The sequence below is a fragment of the Myotis lucifugus genome, unplaced genomic scaffold, assembly GCF_000147115.1.
Source record: "Myotis lucifugus unplaced genomic scaffold, Myoluc2.0 scaffold_215, whole genome shotgun sequence".
Lineage (NCBI taxonomy): Eukaryota > Metazoa > Chordata > Mammalia > Chiroptera > Vespertilionidae > Myotis > Myotis lucifugus.
Window position 1 is genome coordinate 1,098,179 of NW_005871263.1, and position 22,402 is coordinate 1,120,580.

Consider the following 22,402-nt stretch of genomic DNA (forward strand, 5'->3'; position numbering starts at 1 on the left):
CTTGATGCAGGAGGCAGCTGGTCGATGTTTCTAACTCTCTATCCCTCTCCTTTCCTCTCTGTAAAAAATCAATAAAATATTTTTTTTTTTAAAAAAAAGAAAAGACCACAATATATCATTGTACTTGCTGCCAATTTTTGTCCTTGCATTTCAAGTTATGACAGTGTTGGTGGGGCAGGTTCTCATAGTCTCTGTCCTCAATGAGTTCCCTATATCTGCGGGAATACCACCTGTAGCCACAACAAACACTGTTGAGTAGAAAGTATGATCAGAGGGGGAAGCTACCCTACAGAAAGAGGGGAAGCCATCAAAGTTAGCTAGCAAAAATGAGAACAGTCACATCAAGGGAAACTGTGGAGCAGCCACATTTGGTGCAGAGGGAAGAGATCTTCCTGGCATTGCTGACTTTGGTTGGCATCAATGGGAGGAAATAAATAGCTTTGTCCAAGCTGTTCTACCCAGTCTGTTCCAGCACTGTTGCTTGAAAGGAGAGCTCAGCAATGAAGGCTGAGGTGAAGAAGGGATGGCCATTCTCCATTGCAGCAACCTCAGAAGCCTGATGCTTTTGTTACTCTCCAAGCCACCATTACACCAAAGATCAGGAAGGAGAGATGGGGCCCACACCTTGCTACAGTGGCCTGCAACTCATGTCTGTGTGCCTAGACTCCTAAGGATACCCAGGATACACATAACACTTTCACAAGTTCCTGTCTCTACTTAACAGGGCTGGACAGGCTTTTCCAGAAGAGATGATATGGAGTCTCCCCCGCTCAAAGGAGCAGATACTCATCAGGCCTGGCTTGTTCACCAGTGCAGCACAATTCCTGCAGACACAGGGCCCTCAATAAGGAGTTACTAAATGAGTGTGCTAAACAGGATCAGAAAGAACTGAAGTGAGAGCTATGAATTTGGAATGAGAAAACAGATATAGCACGAGGATGACAGTGGAAAACAAAATAATGACTGACTGCATAAGAAAGTACCAATGACCCAACTAACTTTGAGAACTCTGTCTGCTCTGTCTTTGATCTCAATAGAAAGCTCATGGATGATTTTCCAGAAATGAGTAATTTCTGGCTATGATACCCAGGAAATGGCTGGGTGTGATAGAAACATTTTTTGGAAGAAAGTGACGCTTCCTCCCAATCCTGCAGGCAGCCCCATTTTCTAATGTGGTATATTCCTGAAGAAGGCTGCATTCCTCCTTATAAACTTGGGAAGGAGCACGTCAATGGCTGGGATATCTAGGTTTGTACACGGAGCCCCCACGCCAGGCTGAGGAGAGAGTCAGTGTAGTACAAAGCACTCTCAAATCAAGACACATTGGGACTCTCCGCTGCTAATATTCAGGCAGGAATGGCAAATGCTGTCTTACCAGCTTCTTGTGCCACAGAAATTGCCATGATGATCAGCTTCCTACAGGCTATACTCTGAATGTACTTCCAGGTTGATGGGCACCTCAGCCCAGATCCAGGATGGTATCAGGTCCTCTCCTTGACATACAGAGGTGGTTCTGGCTCCTTTGATCTAAGTGTTCAAAAATGTTTTTTTTTTTTAAGTATTTGTTATGATTATGGGATTTACTTCAAAATAAATCAGAGCTAGGAGGAGTTAAAGAGAGAAAGGGGATACAAATGAAAGAAAATGGGTCATAAGTTTAACAATTATTGAAACTGGGTGATGGATACATAGGGGTTCATTATATTAATCTCTCTACTTCTATATGTTTGAAAGTTTTCATTAAGGAGTCTTAAGATTCCATTTTTTTAAAGTGGGAGGAATGATATGTTTCTGAGAGATTACTCTGGCTTTTTGATTCTGGGAAAATGGTGAAAGCAGTAGCATAGTTTTTAATTTGCCCTGAATCCTCCTATCTAATAAAGAGGGGATATGCTAATTGACCCTCACACCATCGCAAAGATGGCAGCGCCTGCAACTCAATTAGCCAATAAGGAGGGAATAAGCTAATTGACTGCCCTGCCCTCAAAGATGGCGGCGCCCAGTCCCCTCAGACCCACCAGGGTGGCAGGCGTGCTGCAAGGCCAGGCCCGCCTCCAGAGTTCCCCAACCCCCTCAGCCCCCTAGCCCCCAAGGGCCGCCCGAGGCTCAGGTAACCAGGGCTGGGCAGAGGCTTGTGCTGCTGGCAGTGGCAGCACCAGAGGTATGATGGGGGCGTCGCCTTCCCCTGATCGCCGGGCCACCTCCTGCCCCTGAGGGCTCCTGGACTGTGAGGGGGGGTAGGCCGGGTTGAGGGATCCCCACTCCAGTGCATGAATTTTCATGCACCGGGCCTCTAGTTTCTCCATAAAAAAACACACAGCAACAAGGATAGTAAAATGAATTCCTCCGACAATTAAGACAAACCTAGGGTTGAGTCACACTTTGATTCTGAAAGTACCAATAAGTAGAGATAGGCCACTTATTCAGACCCATGTGGTATTCACATTTGTGTGGGAGGAAGTAGAACCAACACAGGTGACTCTGATGGCTCTGGAAAGTTTGATAGGCCAATCTGTGTTAGAGTCAAACTGGGAGTAGATTCTGCAGGCTCCAATTCCCAGTCAGGGAGTGCCTGGTTTCCCCTCCCCGCAAGATACTATGGAAGTATAGACCCAATGGATTCTCAAAACTAAGAAACTGAAACGCCCTTCTAGGAGACAGTTTTGAGGAAAGAGGAGATTAAGATAAGAGGTAGGATGGGAGGAACAGGGAAGGCAGATCTTAGAAATTACAAGATCTTTTTAAAAACCACAAAGATCACTGAAGAGAGAGCCTGAGGGCCCTGAGCTAGAATATCTATCTGATCCACTCCCTCCTTCCTAAAACTATAAGAGAAACACTGTTCACTTAAAAATGAGCAGACAGCCGTAACTGGTTTGGCTCAGTGGATAGAGCGTCGGCCTGTGGACTGAAAGGTCCCAGGTTTGATTCTGGTCAAGGGCATGTACCTTGGTTGCGGGCACATCCCCAGTACGAGGTGTGCAGGAGGCAGCTGATCGATGTTTCTCTCTCATCGATGTTTCTTACTCTCTATCCCTCTCCCTTCCTCTCTGTAAAAATTCAATAAAATATATTTTTTAAAAAATGAGCAGACAAGGGACAGTTGAGTTCCATACAGCAGTATCTTATTAATGAGAAGAAGGGACAAAACAATATGCTAGAAAAGTGCCCATAACAGATGAACACTAATCCAACAAGCTAAAAGAAATTAAGAAAATGGTAGAAGCTCCCAGCCAGTGTGGCTCAGTGGTTGAGCATTGACCCATGAAGCAGGAGGTCACGGTTTGATTTCTGGTCACAGTAAATGCCCGGGTTGCGGGCTCAATCCCCAGTAGGGGAAATGCAGGAGGTAGCCAATTGATGATTCTCTCCCATCACTGATGTTTCTTTCCCTCTCCTTTCCTCTATGAAATCAATAAAAACATATTTTAAAAAATAAGCATATCTAAACTGGTAAGCCTTATATTAAAGATGAGGTTTCTTTAAAAAAAAGATGGTAGAAGCTATGGAAGAACATAAATGAGAATGAGAAATCAAAAAACAAGGCAACTGGAAAAAAATAAAGATTGAAAAGGAGGTGAAAGAAATCAGAAAAGAAAAGAAAAAATATTTTCAGAAATGAAGACGAAATGAGGAACATAAGAATAAACGTATTTAATGCCTTAAAAGAAACAGAATAGAGAAGAGTTTTTAAAAATCTCAAAAGAAATAATCAAATAGAAATAGGTTCCTTGTATTAATGCTATAATTTTTCTGTAAGTCAAAATTATATTTAGTATTTTGAAATTATATTTAATAAATTTTCATTTATTTTTTAAATAAAAAGATTTTAAAATTTTTGAGAGAAGGTGAAAGAAACATGATAAGCAAAGAAGATCAAACATACTCATAATAAGCTGAGTCCTTGAAGAAGGAAACCAAAACAATGTAACAGAAGAAATACAATAAATGATTAGACTTTGAAATAAAAGGTTAAAATAAAATCTGTTGGGAATCTAAGCAAAAAGATCAAGTCACTTATAAGGGAAAGACAATTAGATTGTCTTTATACCAGAAGACGATGAAATGACAAATTCAAATTACTTTAGGAAAGAAAATAGGACCCAAAGGTTTTTATATATAGACAAAATGGCTTTCAAATATAAAAGCTGCAGACAAACTTATGAACATCAACTTACGGAATGATGTTTCCATAAACCCTTTCTGAAGAATATAGTAGAGAGTGAGTGTCAGGCAAACAATGACTAGAGAAATATAGAAAGAACTCAGAGTAAGCATTAATATTTATCAGTAGAGCTAAGACAAAAGGATGGTTGTAAGGAAGATGATGTACTATATAATGTAGAGTACAACCATCAAAAAGGGAGTATGAGAGGCAGAACACGAAAAATTTTTGAAAAGTAGAATAATCTTGCTGATTGGTTTCACAGATATAAACAGAATCCTCAGATATCAACTGTGAATACTTCAAATCAGATGCTGGAGGAAAGGGAAGGGAAAGAGAATAGACGATTACAGTCATGCACCACTTAACAGCAGGAATACATTCTGAGAAATGCATTGCTGTGCGAACATCAAGTGTACTTACACAAACCTAGGTGGCATAGCCTATTAAACACTGAGGCTAGGTGGCATATACCATCATATATGCAGTCCGTCGTTGACCAAAATGCTGTTATGTGGTGCATGATTGTAGTAGCTAACTTCAATACTGCTCACAGAAGGAAATCACAGTAATACCCCTAAACTGAGGGAACTAAAGGTATATAATAAACACTATGTTAGTAAAGAGGTAACTATTATATCCATTTGTATGTCATAAGTGTCTATAGATGCAAGTGGTGGACCTTTTTAAATTAAATTCAAAATATCGTGGCAGTTAACTGGCTAAAATGCAAACATTCCTAAATACCAAAAGACTTCATGATAAAATTAAGAATTCTAGTATCTATATATATAAAAGGCTAATATGCAAAGTGCCCCCTCGGTAGTTCAACCAGGAGACCGGGAGTTCGATTGCTTGCTATGATGTGTGCTGACCACCAGGGAACAGTGCGGGACAAAGGAAGGCCCCGGCCAGCAACCGGAAGGCCCCAATTGGCCCTGATCACCGGCCAGGCCTAGGGACCCTACCCATGCACAAATTTCATGCACTGGGCCTCTAGTGTATAATACAAAGATATAATGGAAAATAAAGGTAACGAATGTTAACAATATAGTAGCTTCTACTCTTCCAAACTTTTCTCCAAACAATTGCAAACATAAATATTGAATTCTTACTGCTTGTTTTTATATAGTATACATATTATTCTATAATATCATCTTATAATCAGCCATCTAACCTACCTTCATTTACTCATGTATTTTTAACTGGGTTTTATATGTGTATCAGTCACATTGGCAAATAGAATAAATCTGTCACTCCCAGTATTTTAGCAATAATTTAATTTTCTTAACTTGTTACTTTACCTAGAACCTCCAAAATAAAAGCTGGAATAAGTTAAAAATAAACTCAACTAACCCTGGCTAGTTGGTTGGACATTGTCCTGTGCACTGAAGTGTTGCTAATTCAATTCCTGGTCAGGGCACATGCCTGAGTTGCAAGCTTGATCCTTGGTCTCCCTGGTCAGGGGCCTGCAGGAGGCAGCTGATTCATGTTTTGCTCTCAAATCAATGTTTCTCTCTCTCCTTCTCCATAAAAATCAATACAAATATTTAAATAAACAAAAATCTACTAAAAAATAACTTCAGCATTTTAACAGTTAGGTTTGTTAAACAGGTTCCCCTATTTAAGTAGCTTCCTTCTATTCTTATGTTACTAAGTTTTAGTTACTAAGAGCCGCTGTATAATCCAGCCAGAACTCAACAGTTACTGTTCATTAGGGAGAGACCAACCTCCACCGAGAGAACCTATTTTGGACAGAAAGAACTCCCTTTTCTCAATACCCAAAATCTAGCCTGACAATCACACCTAACTAGTTTTTCTTCTCAGGTCCTTTCAATTTTCTTGGATAGAGTCCCTTGGTAGTTATATCCTGCTTTTAATGTTTTCCAGCTGACTATCTGGTCCATGTGCATTTAACTACCCCATGCAACTTGACGACCAGCATCAATCATCTTCTCTCCTGCTCTCTTCATGCTGTTTGAACTCAGTTACTCTGAAACAACTTACTTTTTACTTTTCATTTATCAAGTGTTTCTTTCCTTTTTATACCCCAAAATTGATGATTGGGAGTATTTTCAGATTATAAATATTATAAATATTCTTATTTAGAAAATTCAAGCAATACTGAGAATCTGACCACATATGAAAATCATATGACCACTGAAAATCAACTGACCACGTGTTTCAACCAGGGTGTTGAATATCTTTTTGGTTATTTGTCACACAGAGGGGGAGGGAGTCAGTGGAAAATCAGATAATCTATTACCATCTGAGAATATTCACTCAAGATTAAAAGCAAAGATCTCAAAGCCTCCTTTGCTACTGGCACTTTCCCTGTATGTTTATTCTTCTATTCTGGTCTGCCTGAATTACAGGCAACTTGACAAATATCACTATCAGGCCTTTTTCAGACACAGTTGACACTTCAGTCCATTTTGAATGGGACTAAATGGTTCTCTCTCGATTAGAAAACATCCAGTGTATCTTTCATCAGCAACTCAGAAACTATAAACTGGCTAAATTGTGTATAACAATCAGCAGGCTAGTAAAATACTGCTGATTGTTAAACAGACTCACATTTCTGTTTTCCATCTATTTATTTCTTTTACAAGTAGCTGCTTTCTTAAACAGACTTAGAGAAAACACACAAGAGCAGGAGAGGGATATATGATTAGGGGAGGCATGCTTTTTGAGGGTAAAAATTAAAACTAAATCACATAAAAAAATAACATTACCAATACTACAGTCTATGGAAAACAAATATGCACACATAAATGAGTAACAATAAAACGGGAAATCTGCATAACATGGACAAATTGTATCAATGTCAATATCCTGGTTGTGATATTGTACTACATACAGTTTTGCATGGGGGAGGGGCAAACTGTACAAGGGATCTCTCTGTATTATTTCTCACAACTGCACATGAATCTACAATTACCTCAGTGAAAATTTCGGTTAAAAATATGACTGGCAGAACATAGACAAAATGTTTATAGTACTTACATTGTGTAGTGATAAGATAAAGAAAAATCTTGTTTTCCACGGTAAACATATCACTTCATAATAAAATATAGTATATGATTAAAAAAATAAGAATTCTTAACAAGGGGAAAAGATATAATCAAGACTTGGAACATTTAAAACATATTTTATAAAATCATAAAGAAAATGAATAAAGTGACTATAGGGCCATTTAACAAATCATGGGATTCTAATGTAAGATAAATTCTTAATTTTTAAATACTGAATAAACCAAGATGAAATACTATTTTCTACCAATCAATAACTAACTTCTGGCAATCGTAACCTGAAAAGGTGATGCACTCTGGAGACCAATGCCCCGGCCATACGTGCCTCCTCAGTGTTCTTGAAAATTGCTAAGCCACTTTTAACCACAAGTCTCGCCCACCCCAAGCTCTAGGCCTTGCTTAAGCATCTAGGGACCACTTCAAACCAGCTCAAAGGTCCTTCTTCAACACTTTCATTGCACCTTTTATTCTTCTTTTATAGCACTTCCTCCCAATGAAAATGAATCATTTGTGTGACTGTTTCATGTTGTCTTCCTCCTGTCTATAAAAGGGACCACAGGTATGTGCTCTTGATCATCCCTGAATTTGTCAGTGCCTAGCACACTGCTAAGGCAAGTGCAGTCACCTAATCATGTTTTAATGAATTAAGTGCCAACATAATTTATAGTTGACCATCATAATGGATTACAGAGAAAATTAGGACTCTACTGCTCAAGAATAATTGTTAGGTAGACTATTCTCAAGTGCCGAGTCCTTCTGTGGTTTAATTCCACAAACATTTCTGAAGGGTTTACAGAGGAACCCCATCTTACACAGTAATTCTGTAGTTAATGAGGCAAAATTGCATATAATTAAAATTAACCTTGGAAAGAATACCTTAAATGCCAGGACGAAAGCCTTAGTTATTTTAAAGCCCAGATCTTAATCTCTTTTGTTTCTCTTCTAAATTTAGCCTCCCTTTCTCTATAGAGGATATCAAGGTGTGGCTTGAGAGGATAATGTAGTATTTCAAGGGATTTCTCTTTTTTTCTCTTTGGGGAGAAGAGCAGTACATATAGTTTAGCTAAGGAAGGTTAAATCTGTGCATGATCTGATTCCACAAGGAGATGCAAAGCACGATGGTACCTTGGGTGCTGAGAATACAAAGATGTGAAAGACAAGATTGCAAATTCCTAGAGGGTTCACATTCTAGCTGAGAAGAAATAAATAATCACTAGAATAAAAATGTTAATTTATATAAACTGCTATTAAGTATTTTAAAAAGAATAGCATGTCAGCAGATGAATATGTTCTTTCTAGTGGCTTTCTGTAACCAATTCCTAATTTTCTAGCCCTAGGGCAGATGGATTCTTCAGGTGAGTTAGGGAAAAGTTAATGTGTTCACAGAATCAATAAAGAAAGCACATTAATATTTCCATAGTTCAAAAACAAAGAAATTTAAAAACAAACAAGGAAATTTAATAGAAATGTTGGCTCAGTGTGAAGAGGCATGTATTTCACTGAGGCAGGGAACTGTGAGCTGAAAGGATGGTGAATGGTGGTGGCTCAGCGGGATACAGCATCAATATGGACCTAGACTGGAGTATGTGATGAAGGTGTGGGAGTTTAGGGCAGGCTGGCTGGGGCAGCTGGACCTGGAGAGTTGAGGGAACAACTTTATCCAGACCTGCTTTTAAGCACTTGTGTTAGGTGAGGCCAAGGCATCTGGAGACTACTAGTATACCCTTAGCAATGCAGCGCCATTGAAATTCTCAAGTAGGACAGTGACTTCACTTCTTCACCAGCTAGAGACAGGATGGAAATGAAGACGCTGAAGGTGACTATAAAAGGCCAGAGATGAGAGGGGCCTGAAAAACACAAGGGCCCTGGCCGGTTTGGTTCAGTGGATAGAATGTCAGCCTGCGGACTGAATGGTCCGGGTTCAATTCCGGTCAGGGGCACATGCCCAGGTTGCGTGCTCGATCCCCAATAGGGGGTGTGAAGGAGGCAGCCAATCAATGATTCTCTCTCATCATTGATGTTTCTATCTCTCTCTCCCTCTCCCTTCCTCTCTGAAATCAATAAAAATATATATTTTTTAAAAAGGACAAAGGGAAGAGGGTAAGAAAAGAAGGAGGTTCAGATTTGTGTTTTAAGTATAAAGTTGCAGAACTCGGCAATCAATCATATGTAAGAGTAAATTAAAGAGTTGAAGGTTACTTTAGGTTATGAGTTAGTGCAACTAAGAACAGACATATGTAGCTTTGTAAACATAAGTGTCCACTGATTTTGTAATTATTCAATCTATTTCTAAATACAAAAATAAATGCTTAGTGTTTTAAAAAATCAAGCTCACAGGACAAGATGAAGCAGTGCTCTACATTACAAAACACATCCTCTAAATAAAAGCATGAGAAAGTCTGTAAAAACTTATTTTTATTTAAAAAGAATGCATTAGGAAATATATAAAATTTTATGAGTAACCCATTTCTGACATATTTTTTTAAAATGTAGCATATTTGCAGAGGTTAAAAATGACTTAAGTGTTTGAGTGATTTCCTGGCAAAAATATTTTTCAGAAGAGCTGCCAGTAAATTAGAGAGACAATCTAAAGTGTCATTTGAGTAAAATTTGCTAAAAGCAGAAAGTACAACAATAAAAATAAAGTAAAAAAAAGAGAAATATTAAGAGTATGAAAACTGTTCAGAATTGCCATTTACAAACTCTCTTTTGAAATCTTGTTTAAATCATACAAATAAAAATTCTAACAAGAAGTAATTAAAAAAATAAAATAAAAACAGAAAGTGCTGTTTCATATGACAGCTTCTATGGCAAGGCAACACCCTGACCTTCTGTGTCCATAACTATTACGGGAAAATATGCCAGAAACTTCCATCATACTATGCCAGAATGCACTTGTGGAACAATCTGTAGTTCTGGGACACAGCCAAGTTTTACCTCCAGCCCCACCTGACCCATCTTCTTGGTTACAATGACGCCAGACTGAACCTTTCAGAAGTGGTACATCAAACCTTCCTTTCTGGGTGGGCGTGGGTGGGTGTGCATGGGTGTACGTGGGTGCTCCTTTCTGCTGAGAAGTGAAAGAGCAGCTGACAAATCAGGGACAAAAACTCTATAGGAACAAGCACGGAGCTTCCAGCTCTGCAGCTCTCCACAAGCTGGTTTAAAAGCACAAGCTACTAAAGGGAATACTCCAGACCTGCTACCTTCACCAGCTAAAAGCCCAATGCCCCAGCATCTCAGCAGTGTTTGGTTGAGGGCCTGGGGGTTCAAGGAGAGGGATGGGATATTTATAGGAGAGAAGAGTCCCAGAGACAAATTGTAATTTTTTTCACAGAGCTGCCACAGCCAAGCCCTGCGGGGCTGTTCAGAGCCCTCCTAGGTCCTGTGTGTTATGACTACCTTACGTTGCCAAGCTATTTTACCATGCGAAGCATGAATTGAGCCATAAGAAACCACAGAGATGACCAACCCACAGGTTTATCCAGTCTCCTGGCAGAAGAAATACTGCAGTGGACAGTTTTAGAGGGTTTAAATAGGAAGGAAGCACACCGTATGGTTTCATGTACTGTCATGAAAAGGTCTCATCTGAAAACTAACCTTAAATAAGAAATATCACCAAGGAAGGCAATGTTAATCATAAAAGCTGTTATTTTCTGCAATGTGATACACAGTAAAGGAGAATACGACTGAAATATATGCACAGTTTATAAAGATTAGTCACCTGGAATTCTGTATTTCCTCACTGCAAAATTAACATGTGGTAACTAACTCTGCCACAACACTTAATTTAGAAAACCTCTAAAAGATTATATATTTAATTCAAAAACAGGAGACTGATAGGATCTTCAGTTGTAGACAAGAGGCAAAAACCTTGGCAAAAAGAAGAAAAAAAAAAAGGTAACCAAGGAAAAAAACAAAAGACGGTAATGAAGAGAGAGCCAGCCCAAGAAGTGTCCCTGGGAGCTGTCAATGCTCTCCAGCCCCAGAAACTCCAGCCTAATCGTATTCCTCACGGCTCTGATCTACCCCCAGCATCCTGGAATCTATCCTCCCTCCACAATCCATGGGAGTCAATAACCACCCCCCGCCCTATGGAACCCAAAATTCATAAAATCACCACTATATGTAATGTTAATATTATATGTAGTAATCATTATCATATATAGTAATTCTATGGGAAAATTTCCTATTATCTTAATAGGAATACTTCAGGTATACTGCATATTAAGTATGTCCATAGGCGAGCTTGGAACTTAACTACAATTCATAACACTGATTCTATAGAAAAATATGTTCAGCATCTCAGATAAACCAACTTTCAAACTTCTGAAGGAGACACATTTGTGTACTAGGGACTGTCTGAACTCTCATGCTTGGTTACCATTTTGACTCCATGCCAGTCAGAAAAGTCCATCTCAACATTGTTCCTGTGAACTGACCCAAATAAGATTTAAGGAGATACTCTTAAATAATAATCTTAGAGCATCACAAGCCAGGCACTCTATGACACATAAGACTAACCATGGCTTTTACCCAAAGCCTATGGATTTAAAAGAACTATATGGGGATATTAAAAAAACAAAACTTACAAACACAAAAATTTTGCCACAAACTGACCGTGTCAATTTTACAGGATATTATAGTTACTTTTTCAGCTGTTATTAACATCCCTCCCAACTTGCTTAAGCATATGATTCTATCATCCATCCTCTTCACTGGCATTGGAAGAGGATAGATGTACCATTAAATACAGAGATAGAAATGAACTACAGATAGATTAGACAGCAGAAGCAGTTTACTGCTGGCTTGCAGTCTGTCAAATGTCATGAGGTACACAGGGAGGGAAGCCACAGAGTTTGTTTACCATGTCTATAGCCAACACCACATACCCCGTGTCCTTATTGGGAAGTAGCCCCAAGATCCAGCATGTGGGTAATTGCTAGTGGTGGTTGTGGTAACCATGGGGGACGGGTAGTAAGGAGAGAAAGTAAGGAAGGGGGAAAACAAGACTAGAGTATGATTGTGGGTGGGAGCTCAGTAACAGACTACAACACATATGTCTGAACCCAACACACTGGAATACAAATGCTTATGGCTTCCCACACTTTCTTCAACATCTTTTCTAAGACTGGCCGACAACCCTATCTTTCAAGCTTTATTTCTACTTCGTTCTCAACTGCTCCTACCTCTGGCCTTCAATCTTGTTAAAAGGCATTTTTATGTTTAAATGATCTCAGTAAGTAACACTGAGGATTCAGAACCATTGCTCTGACATAAAATGTCTATTCCGCTTAATAAACTCAGTTACCCTGATGAAAGGCGATCCCAGGACATCAGGAAAGCAGCACATCTGGAGGAAAGCACACTGGACCAGGAAGAAAAGGATCCCTTCCAGTAGCAGGTCTGCCCTGGGACCACTTCATCATGCTAGGTCTCAGTTCTTTTGAAAAACAATCTTTGCCCCAAGTCATTTACCACAATGATTTGTCTTTAAAATAAGTAACAGAAAAGTGCTCTGCAAATTGTGATGCTAAGTACTTTTATTCTAAATTCAGATACATTCACATAAAAATTCCAGTTTAAAAGACAAACCTAAAAAGAAAAATCAAATAGAATAAGAAGCCAAACCAACCCTAAATATCCCTTCTTCACCAGACCAGACATGTCATTCCACTCCAACACGTAAGGCCAAGCTTGCCAAGGCAAGAACAAGGTTTTTACATTTATTTTTTTCTTCTCCTCCTCTTCTCCATTCAAAAAGCACTCATTTCATAAGATCCAGAAGATAAGGGAAAAGTTGAAATCCACAAATAATTGAATAATCTTTAGGGCTGTATCAAGGATAATATGTTAAGGAAAAAAGTTAAAAACAAACGTTTCGTTTCAGATGCAAATGATTCACCTGGCCAGATTTTTTTTTTTTTCCTGTGAGCTTTTTGGCAACTTTTTTCAAAATCTTAGGAAATTACAAACAAATGAAACTCTAAAGGCAAATTAGGAAAAAGGACTACCTTTAGAGCCCAAACATGCTCCTCCCATTCTTGTCTGGTTCTTCACTTTTAGAGAGGACCACCAAACCAACCACAAAATCATATGCTAACAAGAGCTTTTGCTTCCTGCAAGTTTACAACTCTCTGGCTTTAAATAAATGCCTCTATTTCCTGTTAGCATTGGTCAGTCCTAACTACCAAACCTATGAAGTTTGAACAAAAAAGACTCTCATACCACTGACTCTCTCATACTTGGCCAGTATACTGGAACACAAGAGCTAGGAAACCACAGGGAAATTGCCCCTCCAGAGTGGCATGGTTTGTGCATGGCACAGAGACAGGACCAGCTGGGGAAGACAAGGATGGATTATAGATGAGACTTAGTTCCATCACATATATCTGGGATTAGGCTCCTGAAATAAAGTCTGACTACATACAAGGCACCCTGAGGGATACACCAAGAATCACACACAGTTCTCGCTCAGAAGGGGCTTCTAATCTCACTGGGAAGGTATACCACATAGAAAAAAATAATACAAAGGACAAATGAGAAAACTAAGTGTGTGCTAAATTGATGGTGTATCACATGGTTCACACAATACATAAACCCGATCATCAGTTTCCAATTCATGAACCTTCTAAATAGTATAGCTCCTCTCTTCATATAAGAAATATTAGGTCCTTTCTATATGCTAAACTAGGCACTTACTGTGTACTAAGAGATACAAATGACTGAAATGAATGCAGTCTTGCCCCTTCTAAAACTTGATGGTTACTTGGCAACAGATAAGTAAACAGGTTATTAGAGAACAATGGATTTAATTACAGTATAATCACACAAAGTGCTATGAAAGGGGGAAGTACAGGAGCCACTGGAGGACCAAGAAGATTCTAGGCAGCTACCTTGAACCTGGGAAAAGGGGAAATCAGAGAATTTATTCTCAAAAAGGTTGCCTAAGATGTGACTAGGAGAAGAACGAGAATTAGCAAGGTAAACTGTTCCAGGCAGAGGAAAGGCATATGCAAAGGCTCTGCAAGAGACAAAGAGCACTGCCATTTCAGGAACTAGAAGGGCCTCTTTTTTTTAAAAAAAAATGTTTTTATTGATTTTAGAGAGAGAGGAAGGGAAGAAGAGATAGAAACACCGATGAGAAAGAAACACCTATCGGTTGCCTCCTGCACGCCCCCTGCTGGGGATCGAGCCCACAACCCAGGCATGTGCCCTGGGTGGTAATGGAATGGTGACCTCCTGGTTCATGGATCAATGCTCAATCACTGAGCCACACCAGCCAGGCTAAAAGTGCTTTTGAAAGCTGTACCAGAGTGCAGGAATGTGTATGTACAGGCTCTGAATTCAAGGGCCACTACTACTTTGTGGGTGAATAAATAAGACAGCTGAGGAAGAACAGTCAGAGGAAAAGAGCAGCATGGGGAGACCCTTGAGGAGCTCCCCCAGTAAAGTGAGATTCAGGACTAGCTAGCGAAAGAGAATATATAAAAGGAAGAAAAGGGAAAAAAAGAGAGTTATGGAAACTGGGATTAAATAACATTTAAGAAGCAGAGGTCAACCATGTTAAATAGTGCTATGATAAGGATGCAAAATATCCAGTGGATAAGCAACAAGGAAGCTAATAGTGATCAGTCAAGAGATTATTTTAGCGACTTGATAGGGTGGAGCTAACTAACTTCCTTAGGTGAGGAATGCCAGGAAGGTGACCAATGAACACAGTGACCTATTTACTTCAACCATTTCAACTAGAGAAGGAAAGGATACAGCAGTGGCTTCAGGGAGAGGTGCAGGTGGAGGAAGCCTGAGAATACTTAAATGGTCCAAGCAAATTGGCAACAGACAGGGAGGGCTAAGGATACATACCTGAAAGAGTCTCTAAACTGTGACTTGATGCCTTGAGCAGGTGAGCTGGGAAGGTGTTAAGAGCACAGATATAAGGTTTGCCTTAGACAGGAACAATGGCTCCTTTTGGTGAGAGAAATGAGGCAGAAAGGATGGAAGGTAAGCTTTTGATATGATGGCCAGAACTGAGGGAGAAAGATCTGAGGTTAGAGACTGGATTTCTAGTGGCTCAATCTACAAAGTGGCAGATTTTCTCCAGCAGCACTTAGAGGCCTGGCCGCAGGGAGAGAAAGGCAGGTGGCTGGCCTGGTCCAGAGCTGGAGTTGGTCAAGTATGCCGACGGCTAGAAGATGGGCAAAAGGACTAGGAGTGCTGGAGAAGCAGATTTCAAGTGACTGACTGGTCTTAGCTGCATAAGGTGAGAGGAGCAGCTGGAAATCTGGATGCAGAAGGAAAACTCAGAGCAGAAGTAACTGAGTGAGGGCATGTGGAAGCACACCAGGCCGTGACTGAAGAGCGGAAGGGCTGAGCCCAATGATCTGTCAAAGGTAGAAAAGATCCCAAGCTGGGGCATGCCTATGGGAAGGAGATGGCAGAAGAAAGGGAATTTGAAGTTCCCAGGGGGTAAGGTGAGGGTATAGGGTCGGCTGCCCTAATGAACATGACATGGCCCAGGGGTGACAGCAGCCTGGAAACAGGGGCCCACTTAATATAGGCAAGTAATTAAAAATTCCCCAATATGGCAATTTACTGACTAGAAAATCTTGATGAATCCTCTCTATGATGTATACACACACTCACATCCTTTCTCCCCTCCAACCCCAAGTGTTTTACTTTCTTCAGCAAATTTGAAGACAAAAGTGTAATCGATGAACTAGGTCCTCTCCAGAGTATGGACTTCTATTCTATAAAGGATGTCTTTTTATAATTCTTTCTTACTTACCGTGTCTTAAAAACAATTGCTTTCCCCTGCAATATTTTGGCCATTTAATGGCTATGTTTTAGTGAATCTGTCTACTTCTGCTATGTATGTTCTATTGCATCTACTTAGTGACATGTAAATGACTCCAAAATAAAACTAGCAAGAAAAAACCCACACTTAATATCACCCCACCATTAAAAGAAAAATAGTCAAAGCTTCTTTTATTCTATTTTGTCATCCATTGTAAGGAAAACCCTCCCCTTTTCAAGTCTTTAATGACTAGAAATAATTGACAATTATTTTTTTAATTGTCAAGCTCATGACCACTTCCACACATAACCTTTATAGCCACAATTAGCAGAAAGAAAAAAGAGATGTTTCACAACTTTAATTGTTTGCAGATAACTAATCCTGACTCCTTCTACATGACAAGCAAAGAGTTTAGTAAATATATGAATGGAAAACAAGCAATAATCAGTAAATCATTAGAATTCTCAAGTTGATAATTTTGTATTTAAATCAATCATAAAGTCTCAGAATTTGTAATCACATCCAAAATATTAAAATGCCTGAAACTTAAAGACTATCACTTAGGCATTAAAAGTAGGCTGTCAGTAAACTTATTTTACAAGGTACTTAACTTGAAAGAATCACTCAAACAAAGCCATCTGTGTATGAAGAACTGCTAATAAATAGACCACATAATGGATAAGCCAGACAATATCATTAAAAATATCTTTTAAAATTCACAATGAATAAATGAGATCTTTATTCTCATAGTGTCAGCTGCAAATCAGGGGGCTAGCTACATATTTTCAATTTATTCTTAGTAAGTCAGTCTTATACTTAAAGATTCTTTTTAAAGAGACTTTGCTGCCCTGGCCAGTGTTGCTCAATGGTAGGAGGGTCAGACTATGCACTGAAGAGTCGCACGAAACAGTTGAGGGTTTGATTCCCGGGCAAGGGCATGTACCTGGGTTTAGGATTTGCTCCCTGTCCCAAGTCGGAGTGCATGCGGGAGGCAACCAATCAAGGTGTCTCTCTCACATCAATGCTTTCTCTCTCTCTCTCTCTCTCTCTCTCTCTCTCTCTCTCTCTCTCTCTTCTCTCTCTCTCTTTTCCCCTCCCTCCTCTTTCCCTCCCTCCCACTCTCTCTGAAAAGCAAATGAAAAAATATCCTCAGGTGAGGATTAACAACCACCACAAAATAAGGTACTTTGCATATTAAATATATTGTACTTCTGCTTTTTGAACAGACTGAGTGTCTGCAAATATACTTGGGTAAGAAAAATAAAACTCCTTACACAGAAGTTATCAGCTCATTGTAATGAATACTGCACAACCTACCTACTAAGTACAACACACCTTTGTTGGTGCTTTAGGGCTATACAACTTACCAGAATACAAACATCATCCTGGAGAAGACACCTACACAGATTACTTCACTACTTGTGGTATGAGGTCAATGCCACAATGTAACCTTCACTATGTCACCCTATTAGAACAGTTCAGAGGTCATTATCACAATCAAGGTGAGAAGTAATGGCAGAGGAAAGAGAAAAGAACAGAGAGAGGGGAAACAATATACATATATATGGCAGTGGGAAAAGTAGGGTTACAGCTGTTCATCTAGAAAATAATACAATAACTAATAAATAATAATACAAGAATAAACTCTGTGTTTCGTGTACTCACAACTGTAGCACTACTTTTGCCCACCCATCCTATATAATAAAACCCTAATATGCAAATCAACCGAACAGTGAAACGACCGGTCGCTATGATGCACACTGACCACCAGGGGGCAGATGCTCAACACAGGAGCTGCCCCTGGTGGTCAGTGTGCTCCCACAGGGGGAGCGCTGCTCAGCCAGAAGTCGGGCTCATGGCTGGTGAGCGTAGCAGTGGTGGCAGGCCGCCTCTGCTGCAGGCAGGAGGTAAGGAGCGAGCAGTCCCAGACTGCAAGAGGATACAGACCGGGCTGAGGGACCGCCCCCCCCCCCCCCCCGATGAAAATTTTTGGACCAGGGCTTCTAGGGGTGTGTGGTGTATGAGAGAAGAGTAGTAGGAGGGAGGGAAAAAAAAAAAGGAAAAAAAAAAAAAAAAAAAAAAACCCCCTTTTTAATTTGGGGGGGGGGGGGGGGGGGAAAAAATGGGGGGGGGGGGGGATTTAAACCCCAGGGGGGGGAAAAATATTATATTTGCTCTTATGTTTTCTCAGGTTAAGGAAAAAAAAACATTTTATATGAACAGAGGACAAAAAACAAGCCCCAGATTAGGGATGTGGAGAACATATGGAGCTTCCACCTACTTGCCCTTGAAATCTTCACTTAGATGCTACTTTATAGACTATCCTTACCTAATCAGTCCTCCGTCTGTTTTTCCTGCTCCCAATCCCAATAAGCTACTTCTTCCTGAGTGTCCCCACAATACCTGGAACCTAGGGCTATGAGTGCTCTTAACACTCTGAACTGGGATTGTCTCTATTCAGCCCGTTTGCTGACTGGACTATCGATATATACATATATAAGCCCAACGACCGGAAAAGCGGAATGACCAGAACAATCAGTGGCTATGACGCACACTGCGGCAGCCAACTGGCCAGATCCAGGCCTGATCACCCCTTCCCTCAGCCTGCCCCACCCCTGATTGTGGCTGAGGTCAGCCGGCCAATCGCCTGCGGCCCCTCCCCCCCGTTGGCTCGCCTGATGGGCCCCCATCAGGGCGGGACGACCAAACCCCACCCATGCACAAATTGGTGCACCAGGCCTCTAGTTAAGTATTAAGGTTCTTAAGGACAAGGACCAAATCTTGTTCATCACTTATCCTCACTATCTAGCACAGAGCCTGGCCCCTAGTAGCTGCTCATATATCTGTTGAGTAACTGAATGGACTCTGCCTGCAAGGAGCTTATAATCTAGGATAGAAAAGGAAACGAAGGACAGATGAAAAGTTTCATTTCATGGAGTAGTTGGTCTTCAGTTAGATTTTAATTTCACATATACAAAAAAATATAAAGTGGCTATACCATCATGTCACATGGTTCAGGAATGCTAGAACACTAAGCTGGTTTTGTCCTTTTGAGATTCAGCTTTTGGGAGGAAGGTACAAACTTGGAACAAACACCTTGATTGTTTTATAATGATCAATAATCTTCCTTAACTATTTATTGCTTGTTCTAATTTGTCATATACAACATACCCTTATGAAATAATATATGTTCAAGAAAGATCAAAGAAAAAGCATGTCCTACAACATAATATGCATTTCTATTGCTAAATAGCAATAAAGACTTTTAACAACACATGTTCTTTGTAACGTATATCTTTATTTTATTTCTATCATTTATTTCACCCCTTGACAGAAAAGGTAAGGTAGAAAAGTTATCTAATCATGAGCTGAGACAGATGATAAACAGTATCATTCCTAATCACACAGCAAGTCATTAAAAACACTACTAATTAGATTTCTCAGTGCAAGCATATGTCATTCCTTTTTATCAATTTCCATAGGGACCACTCAATTTAATTTCCAAGCTGGTCATCAAAAATAGTTCAGCCTGGCCGGTTTGGCCAGTGGCTGGAGTGTTGGCCCATGGACCTAATGGTCATGAGTTCGATTCCCAGTTAAGGGAACGTACCTCGGCTGCAGGCTCAATTCCCAGCCCCAGTCAGGGCATGTGGGGGAGGCAATCAATCAATGTGTCTCTCTCACATCAATGTTTCTCTCTCTCTCTCTAAAAAAAATAAAAATAAAAATCAATGGAAAAAATATCCTCAGGTGAGGGTTAAAAAAAAATGTTCATGGAAATAACTGAACATGGTATAAAAATACAGTCACACTCAGCTGCCAATGGTGGAAAAAAATGGTCGCAGCTTCCAACTTCCTCAAAATAGCAGAAGGGGTCTAAGGATGAAAAAAGAAAGGGGAAGGGTAGGAAGGAAAGAAGCATCTAGGCTGTGATTTTTATCCTGGAATTTAATACCAAGGACACCTCTCAAGCATTTTCATACTAACCACCAAACCTTTAACTCTAGCTAGTCTTCCTTTGCTTTGATTTTATTTAAAGATAGTAAATCAACTACTTAAAAGTCTAAACATTGTTTTTTAAAATTATCTTTTTAAAAACAATATTTTTATTTCAGAGAGGAAAGGAGAGGAAGAGAGATATAGAAACATCAATGATGAGAATCATTGATCGGCTGCCTTCTGCAAGCCCCAACTGGGGATTGAGCCCGCAACTCAGGCATGTGCCCTTGACTGGCATCGAACTCAGGACCCTTCTGTCCACAGGCCAACACTCTATCCACTGAGCCAAACCGGCTAGGGCAGTGGTTGGCAAACTGCGGCCTGCGAGCCACATACGGCTCTTTGGCCCCTTGAGTGTGGCTCTTCCACAAAATACCGACTTCTGCGCATGGGCCACGAAGTTTCAATCGCACTGTACGTGCGCGCCCGCACGTGGTATTTTGTGGAAGAGCCACACTCAAGGGGCCAAAGAACCGCATGTGGCTTGCAAGCCGCAGTTTGCCGACCACTGGGCTAGGGCTTAAATTATCTTAAATCTAACATTAATATCAAACTCCAAGAAAAAAACTCAGCATGGAGTAGAGGATGCAAACTGAAGTGTGTCCAAAGGCTGGGTAGCACACATGAGTGAGGACAGTGTGACTCACATGGACTGTGAACTGAACACACAGGAGTCTGTCCAGCAGGAGCAATGTCCCCAATTCAGCAGACGACTGCCAAGGGGGGCCCAGACAATGTGGCTTTCAGGTTTTTCAAGAGGAGCCAGAAGTCCAGGTTTTTGTGCTATTTCTCCTGGTTTATAAACAATGACCAAAACTTAAATTCCTCTTTTTGCTAAAACACTATGTGAACCAAGCAAAATATGACTGTGGGTGGCCAATTTGTGATATCTAGGTAAGAGGTCAGAAACCTGGGCAAAGGTCAAAATCTACAAACTATCCCTTTGTATTAAAAATCAGGGAGTCTTTGCACAATTCCTCTTCTCTCTGTGCAGTTGTGTATCAGAGTAAGCATGAAAAGCTGGCTTCAGGACACGGAAGACCTCAGGCAGAGAAGAACATCCAAGCTCTGACACCTAATTGTCCTCCTAAAACATTTCCTGCTATTAAAGACCAATTTATGGTGTATAATAAATGGTACTGCATGCAAAGCACTTTGCACAGTGCTTAGGGCACATAACAGAATTCAATAAATGTTAGCTATTATTGAGTTTTATTATGAATGAGGGTAGAACATAGATCAGACTGTGCATTTCTTTTTCATGAGTGGTTTTTCTTTTTAACCAATTATAAAACCCAATAATCCCCTTTAGACATTAGAAAAATTTCAAAGGGAACAGCATTCATCAGTGTGGCATTTGGTAATTTTATAAAATAATCTGATTTATGCCTTCACCGAGTGTTTTATTATTTTTTAAGAACATAATAATGGATATTTTAAAGTTTTAATTTGAGTTAATATGAAATTTTAAAGTTCTGTCTCACTTTTAGATGCTGAGGATCACAGAACATCCAAATGCAGTTTGTCGGACATGAAGGCCCAATTTTTTCCAAAAAGATTGCCCACTTTCCTGACTCCTTGTGTGACCATGTAGATGCAGAATGTTAGATCTAAATCATGTTATAAGGCTGTCTGGTCCAATCACCACATTTTACAGATCCTGCATGGAACTCCTTCCAGGTCCCACAACAAAGGCAGACTCAGAAGCCCCAGTCTTCTTTTTCCATTACCTCACAAGGCCCTGGAGGCATGTATGTTTGAGGTGGTTGGTTAAGGGTAGCAGGGCAGCTTTGGACTACAGTTTTGAAACAAAACTGTTCTGTGTGAAACCAATAATCAGTACTGCAGACAGACACAAACCTCAGCCTTTAGGAGCAAAAGGCTCTACCACCTAAGGGGACAGGGTAGGGAAGGTTTCCTACACAATCAAAGCCTTGCTTCGATACATCTCATGTTGGTTGGAATCTTTTTTAAATCCTCTAATATCAACTATGCCCTTCTAGCCACTAGCTTGGAACAAGAGTTCCAAACTTCTATGAAAGAATCTACTTTATTTGCTGGGAAAGTAGAGATACTAAGCAAAGGAGTCCATGATTGTCAAACTGTCCAACTTCCAAAGAACTGAGAAGTATTTTTTGAAATGTAGCCCAAGTAGAGAATATAGACTGTGTCCTACATTCAAAATTTGTCTTTCTAGAAAGCATGTTTTAATATCAAAGGATATAAAGCAAGCTGAGAATAGGAGACTAAAATTAGCTCAAACCACAAATAACCTAACATACTTATCACTTCCTTATGATCAACCTAAAAAATCAAACACTAAAGACATTTACAAAACTAAAGGTGTGGTGCCAGTTTAATCCTTTAACTTCAACTGTATCCTTTCTTCCTTCTAAAATGGACCTGGCA

At 40.0% G+C, this 22,402-nt stretch overlaps 1 protein-coding gene and 1 long non-coding RNA gene across 7 annotated transcripts in view; both read right to left on the reverse strand.

Moving 5' to 3' along the window:
- The window catches only part of PTPN1 (protein tyrosine phosphatase, non-receptor type 1), a 74,903-nt gene that overhangs the window by 43,737 nt on the left and 8,764 nt on the right, over positions 1-22,402 (reverse strand). The gene's annotated exons all lie outside the window — the stretch shown is intronic.
- Positions 12,721-17,028, reverse strand: LOC111827754. The gene is made up of 2 exons (XR_002831479.1): positions 15,064-17,028; positions 12,721-13,031 (listed from the first exon to the last, which is right to left on the reverse strand). It is a non-coding gene; the product is annotated as an uncharacterized LOC111827754 (long non-coding RNA).